The 9258-nt window shown below is 40.9% G+C and overlaps 1 long non-coding RNA gene across 1 annotated transcript; it reads left to right on the top strand.

Annotated features, from left to right (window-relative positions):
* The first annotated feature begins 1805 nt into the window (after positions 1 to 1805).
* On the top strand, positions 1806 to 8274 carry LOC122462107. The gene is made up of 3 exons (XR_006284462.1): positions 1806 to 2029; positions 6801 to 7078; positions 7958 to 8274. It is a non-coding gene; the product is annotated as an uncharacterized LOC122462107 (long non-coding RNA).
* The last annotated feature ends 984 nt before the right edge of the window (positions 8275 to 9258 follow it).

Genomic DNA, 9258 nt, shown 5'->3' with positions numbered 1-9258 from the left:
GGGAAAAGATGCGATCACAAAGGACAAAGTTAATGAGCATTGACATGGATCCTGTTCCTTCAGGCTGTGTAACTTCACCCAGGGCTGAGTTAAAGGGGCATGCTTTTGCCCCTACTCACTGTCTGCTGTTACTGTTAACTACTGGTACTCTCCGGCAAAAGAGCACCCTATCGCATGAAGATATAGAATAGAACAAAGGGCCCTTTCTTCATTCTTCTCAACTTCCACTAAACCTGACTGTCATTAGACTTGATGTAGATAGAACGAAGAACCAAGTCTCTTATAACGTGTAGAAGTCACTCAGCATTATGCCATCTGATTTTCCAATCAAATTCCAAGCTAAACATCTTTAGCCTTCCTTCTTTTCCTTCTTTTCTTTCTATGTGTCGGTACCATTGTAAATAACACAGAGTAGGGGATAAGGCTAAATATCTCAGCTGGTCCAAAGCCTATTGAAGGCATTGGGAATATTTTCAATTACTTGAACTGGGTTTGCATTAGGCCTGTGGTCACTCAGTGTCTGGTAGAAGGGAGACAATAAGTAATCTTAGCGAGAAGGGTGAGTTGCTCTTTCTGTGTCTGTTGGTGCAGCATCTGGGAGGAATCCTCCCAGTATCCAATTGCTGATGGTCAGCTGACAGATGTAAAACTGGGCAAGAAGAGCTCAGGTTCAATTACAGGCCTGGTCCAAAGCTCATTGAAGTCAATAGAAAGACTCAGAGCCCAGGTCAACTGACTCAGGCTTGTGGGGCTTGTGCTATCGGGGTGACAAATAGCAGTGTAGATGTCCCTGCTGGGGCTGCAGCCTGGTCTCTGCGACCCTCCTGCCTTGCCAGGTCTCTGAGGCCAGGCACCAGCCTGAGTGGGAATAGATATACAGCTATTTTTCACCCCACAGTGTGAGCCCAAGTCCATTGACCGAGGCTCAGACTCACTGCCACAGGTTTTTTTTCCCCATTGTAGATGTACCCTTAGATACTTGAAAGAAGCGGCCAGATTTTCACAAGTGCTCAGCACCCCAAAGTGCCTATTGTTCTCAGTGGGGGATGCTGAGCACTAAACACTTGTTAAAATCTGCCCATTTCATTTAAGTACCGAAATGGCAGAGGAGCTCTTTTGAAAATCTGGCCAGTCAGAGCTGTACAACGGTATCTGTTCTGAACTTTTATTTGTTCCCCACAGAAAAACAGGGCTTTCCCTTACGGTTTAGATTATGGCAAAACTAATGAAGAAGAAGAAATATTAATCTGTCTGCACAAGAGAGAGAATACAGAATGACTCTCAAATTGTAATATCCTCCAGCTTGAATTGCCTCACAGCTTTGTTCCTCAGAAGACGAGCATCTTTACTTATCTCTCTGTTTACACTTTGCAAGTTGTTTCATTTAGGGCAGTCTGGGGATTTGAGGAAAGGATTCAGACTTCAAAGAACTCTCAGACGTACATTTTTGAAAATGCAAAAAAGAACTCTTGTTAAGAAAATAGCACATACAAAAATAATGTGACGTTGGTGAGTCTACGGCTGTGGATCATGTGAACCACCTTGAAACTGATAACTGAAAAAAGTATAGCTAGAATTCAACATGGCCAATCTAACATTGCCACAGCTAGGGCACAGCTGCAAACAGTCCCAGCTTTTCACAAATGGACCTGACATCCAAGGGCATGAGAAAGGGAGAGACCAACTGATTCTCTGTCCCTGGGGGCACTGTGCAGTCAGCAGTGGCTGTGGCAGGGTCCTAAGAAGTTGGTGGGAATTACAGTAGAGGGGAGCAGCTTTATTAATACTCAGAATTCCTGCCTGTAGCAGGGCAGTTATTGTACTAAATAAATGGGGACTCTGGGGAGAAGGGAGGATGGGGACAGAATTAATTTTGGGGAAGTGATTTCTCATTAATAGGAACACAAAAGGAGAAAATGAGGGGAAATGAAGGAACAAAGGATAATAGGCCTGCTGCTTCTCCCCAAATTTGTGTGAATATGTGTGGGAACTGCCGGCATCCGGGTCTCCCAAAAGAAGGCAACTGCAGGTAAGTGGGATTCATTATTTGGGGGTGAGGCTATTCGGAAAGGAATGGTTGTCCCCCTTCAATTAGTTCAAATTTTTAGCTGAGCCATCAACATTTTGTAACCCTGAGAATGGAGATAGCTTTTTAAAATCCTCTAAAATTCCCTACGCAAACACCTCCCTCTTCCTGGGCAGCCCTCAGAACCCCAGCTTCTGGGATAATTCTGTAAATTTTTTTGAAAATTTTAGCACTTATGCTCTAACAAAGGATGTATGAGCAGTGCTAGATGCAAATATTGTCCAGATGGAAAGAACAGAACCTAAGATCAGGAAACATTGTATTGAATAGCACTTGGAAAAATGAAAAAGTGCTATCTTGTTAAGTTTTACTTAGCAATGACAGAGAGTTTCTGAGCTGACCCTGTAATTATAACAATTATGAATTATAAATTCAGATGTGAGAGGACATTGTATGGCACTAACACTGTACTATGAACCTTGTTTTCCTTCTGGGAAAATTAATTATGTGATTGTCTCTGCTTGAAATTAACACAGTCCTAACCTTTTCGCATGAAGCGATGAAACACTCCCATATGACTTGCAAATTACTCCTCTAAATGATGGTCTTCCCCTTCCCCCTAGAAATCATTAGTTCACTTTGGTATGATATATTAGTATCGCCATTATTTAATTCAAACATCATGGAAGATTTTCTTTTGTTCTTTGTTTTGTATTAAAGTTTTTACTAAGTTTAATTAGAAAGTGTACAAAGTACCTAGGATAAAAAAGATTTCTCAATACAGATCCCAATCCAAATTGACCAGGCTTATTTTGTATGTAAATAATAAAGCATAAAAATTATAGCAAGGTTGTCATAACTTTAATCTTTGTATTTTATATATGTAGTTTACATATACATGCACAAGAATACACTCACTTGGGTGGGTGAATATATGTGTGTGTAGATAGCAAATCTATATTATAGAGTTTCTTTCCACTTTTCAATGACTGGCAACTGATTTCTATGTTCCTTCTGAGTTAGAATTAGGGCTGGTTGAACATTTACCATTAAAACTGTTTTTCAAAGGAAAATTGGATTTGCAACTAAACATCTGCTCTCTGTGGAAATTTTTAATTTTTTATCAATAAACCAAACACCCCAAAATCTTTTTTTTTCCAGGTGCAAACAGAAATATGTTGGTCAAGAAGCCATCATGGTGTATCCTGGGAGTTGTAGTTCATTTGTCTCATATCCCCATTCTGTTCCATGTGCCAGACTCCCCAGTTGGACTCCATCCCCCATGATACATCACCTCCCCCACACCAAGAGTGATACAAGGGTAGTTGAAAGAGCACTGATACAAAAGAAATTAGAAGGGTATTTCTAGAAGAAAGTAGCCTGAACAGGATAGTGCTGATGGGTGTTGAAGGGAATTGACACTCACAGTTGCTAATCATAGAATCACAGAATATTAGGGTTGGAAGGGACCTCAGGAGGTCATCTAGCCCAACCCCCTGCTCAAAGCAGGACCAATCCCCAACTAAATCATCCCAGCCAGGGTTTTGTCAAGACTGACTTTAAAAACCTCAAAGGAAGGAGATTCCACCACCTCCCTAGGTATCGCATTCCAGTGCTTCACCACCCTCCTAGTGAAAAAGTTTTTCCTAATATCCAGCCTAAACCTCCCCCACTGAAACTTGAGACCATTACTCCTCGTTCTGTCATCTGCTACCCCTGAGAACAGTCTAGATATATCCTCTTTGAAACCTCCTTTCAGATAGTTGAAAGCAACTATCAAATCCCCCCTCCTTCTTCTCGTCTGCAGACTAAACAATCCCAGTTCCCTCAGCCTCTCCTCATGAGTCATGTGTTCCAGTCCCCTAATCATTTTTGTTGGACGCTTTCCAATTTTTCCACATCCTTCTTGTAGTGTGGGGCCCAAAACTGGACACAGTACTCCAGATGAGGCCGCATCAATGTCGAATAGAGGGGAACGATCACGTCCCTCGATCTGCTGGCAATGCCCCTACTTATACAGCCCAAAATGCCATTAGCCTTCTTGGCAACAAGGGCACAAGGTTGACTCAAATCCAGCTTCTCGTTCACTGTAACTCTTAGGTCCTTTTCTGCAGAATTGCTGCCTAGCCATTCGGTTCCTAGTCTGTAGCAGTGCATGGGATTCTTCCGTCCTAAGTGCAGGACTCTGCACTTGTCTTTGTTGAACCTCAGATTTCTTTTGGCCCAATCCTCTAATTTATCTAAGTCCCTCTGTACCCTATCCCTACCCTTCAGCATATGTACCACTCCTCCCAGTTTAGTGTCGTCTGCAAACTTGCTGAGAGCGCAGTCCACGCCATCTTCCAGATTATTGATGAAGATATTGAACAAAACTGGCCCCAGGACCAACGCTTGGGGCACTCCTCTTGATACCAGCTGCCAGCTAGACATGGAGCCATTAATCACTATCCGTTGAGCCCGAAAATCTAGCCAGCTTTCTATCCACCTTATCTTCCATACATCCAGCCCATACTTCTTTAACTTGCTGGCAAGAATACTGTGGGAGACCGTATCAAAAGCTTTGCTAAAGTCAAGGAATGGTCTAGGCTGGGACTTCCAGCAAGGAGGGAAGGAAATTCCCCTTCTGTGATGCCTGCACCAATATGCAAATAGATTGTTCAGCCCAGGAGGGGTAAGAAGAGGAATTATGGACCAGCAGGAATGAAAATATTGTGTGTCCCTGGAAGTGAACACTCTGCTCAAACAGGGGAAGACATAGTATGAGGCTGCTGGATATCTGGTTTGTTTTGTTAGACTTTTTATCTACACCCCCGAAAGGGCTGAAAGGCTAAATTGTTTAAAAACACAAGAGTCAACCAGCTGGGGGAAATTGAGGAGGCAGTGAAGTCTGATGCCAGATCAGACAAAACCTTGTTAAAGAGCCACTGAATAAAAAAATAATTTTAAATGTGGTCTAAATTTGACCTCTCTCTTTGTTTTTATCAGATTTCAACCACTAAAGTGCCTTGATAATGCATGAGAGGGTTAAAATTTACAAAAATATATTAATTTGTTCTGTGTGGTGGTCATGTTAGGTATGAAACCTCCAATGGGAGAAAGGATCATCAGACATCAACAGTTTTATCCATTGTATTTTGCAGAATTTTCAATAAATATGTTTACTGGGTAGATAAAATTACCTTTATTTCAGTAGACCTCATCTTACCTTTATCATACACATGAAAGGAAAAAAAATCTGTTTAGATCCCATGGACAGTCTCCCTAAAATATTTTGCTTGGGCCTGGCTTGGAATGAGCAGTAGTTCCACCTTTAGAATCCTGTGGATCCCAGAATTCTACAGGAGGCCATGGCTACCTGTGAAGATGTCCTGGGAATAATCAAGATCTGATGCCAAATCAATGACTATATAACCCAACTCTGGCTAGCTGACATCATGCGTCTGTTGAAGCCATTTAAGACAGCCTGACTGCCCTTTTGCACTGTAGGAGCTGCATTACAGTAGAAAAATAAAAAATATGATTAATCTACAAAATAGTGAGTACATTTGCCAGACCTGAAGAAGAGCTCTGTGAAAGCTCGAAAGCTTGTCTCTCTCGCCAACAGAAGTTGGTCAAATAAAATATATTACCTCACCCACTTGTCTCTCTAAAAATGAGGCAGATCCTCAGGAGATGTAAATTGTCATATCTTCATTGAAGTCAATGGAATTATGACAATGTACATCAGCTGAGGAAAGGGGTGCTGGAACTAAGGGTGCTGACCTGAAGTAGTTTCCATCATATACAGAATTTATAGTTTTGTTCAATGGCTTTCAGCAACCCCAATATACAAATTGTTTCAATGCCACTGGCTGAGGATCTGCTTTTGAACTTAGGTTAGAAACCATTCCTTTATACCAGCTCGAAATTCAGCATGTTTCTATCACTTGCATTTCCTTCTCTCAAGAAAAGGAACAAGTTTAACTTGGGGAAAACTCACAGCACCTCCTTTTGCAGTATCATCTTTGTTACAGTTAGGATCATCCATTGGGAGTGGTAAGCAGAAAGGTCCAGTGAACCATAACCCCCAGAAACTCCATGGTGTAAACCCAAAATGGGCTCAACACACACACACACGCGCACGTAAGCTAAAGTGTCAAGAAAATTAATACATACAAATATTTTGGTTTAAACATTGGTTTACAGAGAATCATGCCATTTTGTTTGTCCTAACCTCAACTTACTTTCTAATTTTGCCTTTCAAATACTTAAAGCACTAAGCCCGTGTTTAGCTATATGATTTCCTTTAACTGTAAGGGAATAGCATGCTAAAACCTCACACATGACTTTGAAGATATAAAGGGGAAAACTTGAGTTTGTTTCACAGAACAAATTAGAGATAGCATTAGACATATCAGGAACACAGATGTTTGCCAGTGGCAATGATACAATTTTCTCCTTATTGGAAAAATGTGAATGCCCTATTAAAAACAAATGGGAGTGGAGTAACATTTCAGTATTTCTGGATGGTGTCAGTCCTGGCACCCGTTAGACAATGTCAAAACAACATAAAGGTTCTGTATCATACAACAAATAAGGGGTTACAAATATGTACACAGAGATTGGGGATGGATGTGTTGTCTTATTTATATGTTAAAAACATATTTACCGAACACAGTACAATATGTACAATATAACAAAGTGTAGATAGAGGGACCGAGCCCCATTTTCTTCCTTTAAAAATCCTTCATGCACATACCAGAGTGGAAAGTTACAAAAACATTTTTTCCTCCAGCAGATAATTTTGCACAAATTCCTGAAGATCAAAGTAAAGTCAAGAGATAAATGACATCTGAGATGACAAGGCATCTTAGCCACTTGAGAGTCCCAGAGGCAGCCCTAGAGCCAACAACATGATTGCCTGTGGAACTGCTAAAGGATCCAGATGGCAGCACTGAAAGAAAAACTGCGTGATGACAAACATTCAGACAAAGAGTCACCTGTGGCCTATGTTTTTGTCTGAGTGCTCCTGACATCAGTGCCAGAGGAAGAAAGATGAGAATTAAAAGGAAGGTATATTTTTCCATTATTGTTCCAAGGTCCAAACCTGAAATCATTATACATGCAAGATCCCCACTGGAGTCATTGAGTTTCATCTGCATCTTCATGGCAGAATATGGTGCCAGTATTGTACTGTACTCTTTTAGTTGTCTTTAGTTGATCAACATGTACAACTTAACAAAACCAGTGAAAGACCCTGAAATGTCTAATGAGCACTCAGGAGTCAGGTATGTCAGAAGGCACTTCAATGGCCTAACCACCTGGCTCAATCTGAATCAGTCCTGGCTCCTGGACACTTCTAGGTCACACCAAGCATACCCAGTGCTTAAGACAGGTATTAGTTAATCGTCATATTACAGTAGTTCCTGGAGGCCCTGGTCAGGATTGGAATGTTTTTGTGCTAGGTGCAGTACAAAACCAAAGGAAGAGATGATCCCTGCCCCATAGTTACTTCTGTAGTCTAGCTAGCATAGTTGTTCCCTCCTCCTTTACATAATCACTTGATTCAATGCTTCATTTTGAACCCAATGCTAGTTAAATGTACATCTTGTAAACACAATGTAAATGAAATACAAGGGAAACGCACTTGTATTTAAAGTGATGGATCTGGCAGAATACTAAGAATGGTTATTGCAATGCCCTCCGGCATGCTCTTTTTCCTGTGACTGGGACAAGGCACAATCAGGCCTATTGCACAACTGAGATAGTTCTATAAATATTATGCAACATTCAGTTGAAAAAAGACAATTACACTGACCTCAAAGAGTGAGCAATGCATGAATCAGAGACTGTTAGGGATCCAAGCAATAACCTGAAGGAAAGGGCAGGAATGTCCTCTGGAAGACTGGGGGATGTCTTAATATTGATTTATGTTTCTATGTTTTGTTATAGAACATTTTGGAGCTGAGCCCCTCAATCCCACTCAGAAGAGGACAAGACTGAAGGGACAATTAGCTGGTGGGCCACAGCATGCCTCAGTGGACACTGGAGATAGAGACTCTTACCCTCCCCATGGCACTACAAACTCTGGGGTGAAAAGCAATAACTGTTATACAACCGTGTAGGATTCAGAGATTTCAAGTCAGAAGGGAGCACCGTGATCACCAAGTCCGGTCTCCTGTATAACACAGACCATAGAACTTCTCGAAAATAATTCCTAGAGGATGTCTTTTTTTAACAAATCCAGTCTTGATTTAAAAATTGTCAGTGATGGAGAATTCGCCATAACTCTTGGTAAATTGTGCCAATGGTTACTTACTCTTATTGTTTAAAAAATGCACACCTTATTTCCAGTCTGAACTTGCTTAGCTTCAGCTTCCATTGGATCATCTTATACCTTTCTCTGCTAAATTAAAGAGCCCATTGTTAAATATTTGTTCCTCATGTAGACACTTTTGGACTGTAATCAGGTAACCCCTTAACCTTCTCTTTGTTAAGATGCATAGACTGGGCTCCTGGAATCTATCACTATAAAGCCTGTTTTCTAATCCTTTAATCATTCTCACAGCTCTTCTCTGAAGCCTCTCCAATTTCTCAACATACTTCTTGAATTGTGGGCACCAGAACAGGGCATAGTATTCCAGTATATCCACAGGTGTCAAATACAGAAGTAAAATAACCTATGTCTTTGTGAGATTTCCCTGTTTGTGCATCCAGGATTACATTAGCTGTTTTGGCCACAGTGTCACAGTGGGAGCTCATGCTCAGCTGATTATCTACCATGACTCCCAACTTTTTTCAGAGTCACTGCTTCCCAGGATAGAGTCCCCCATTGTGTAAGTGTGACCTACATTCTTTTTTCTTATTTGTATACATTTGTATTTAGCCATATTAAAATGCATATTGCTTGAGTGCACCCAGTTTACCAAACAATGCAAATTGCTCTGAATCCGTGAGCTGTCCTCTTCATTATTTATACTTCCCCAATTTTTGTGTCATTTGAAAACTTCATCAGTGATATTTTATGGTTTCTTCCAGGTCATTGATATATATGTTAAATAGCATAGGCCCAAGAACTGATCCCTGTGGGACCCGACTGGAAAAAGACCCACTCAATGATGATTTCCCCCTTTGCAGTTACATTTTGAGACCTATCAGTTAGTAAGCTTTGAATCCATTTAATGTGTGCCAGGTTAATTTTCTATTATTCTAGCTTTGTAATCAAAATGTCATGTGACCAGGTCAAATGCCTT

This window comes from Chelonia mydas, chromosome 1, assembly GCF_015237465.2.
Source record: "Chelonia mydas isolate rCheMyd1 chromosome 1, rCheMyd1.pri.v2, whole genome shotgun sequence".
Taxonomy (NCBI): domain Eukaryota; kingdom Metazoa; phylum Chordata; order Testudines; family Cheloniidae; genus Chelonia; species Chelonia mydas.
The sequence above is the reverse complement of the archived record's forward strand: the minus strand, read 5'-3'. Positions and strand labels throughout refer to the sequence as shown.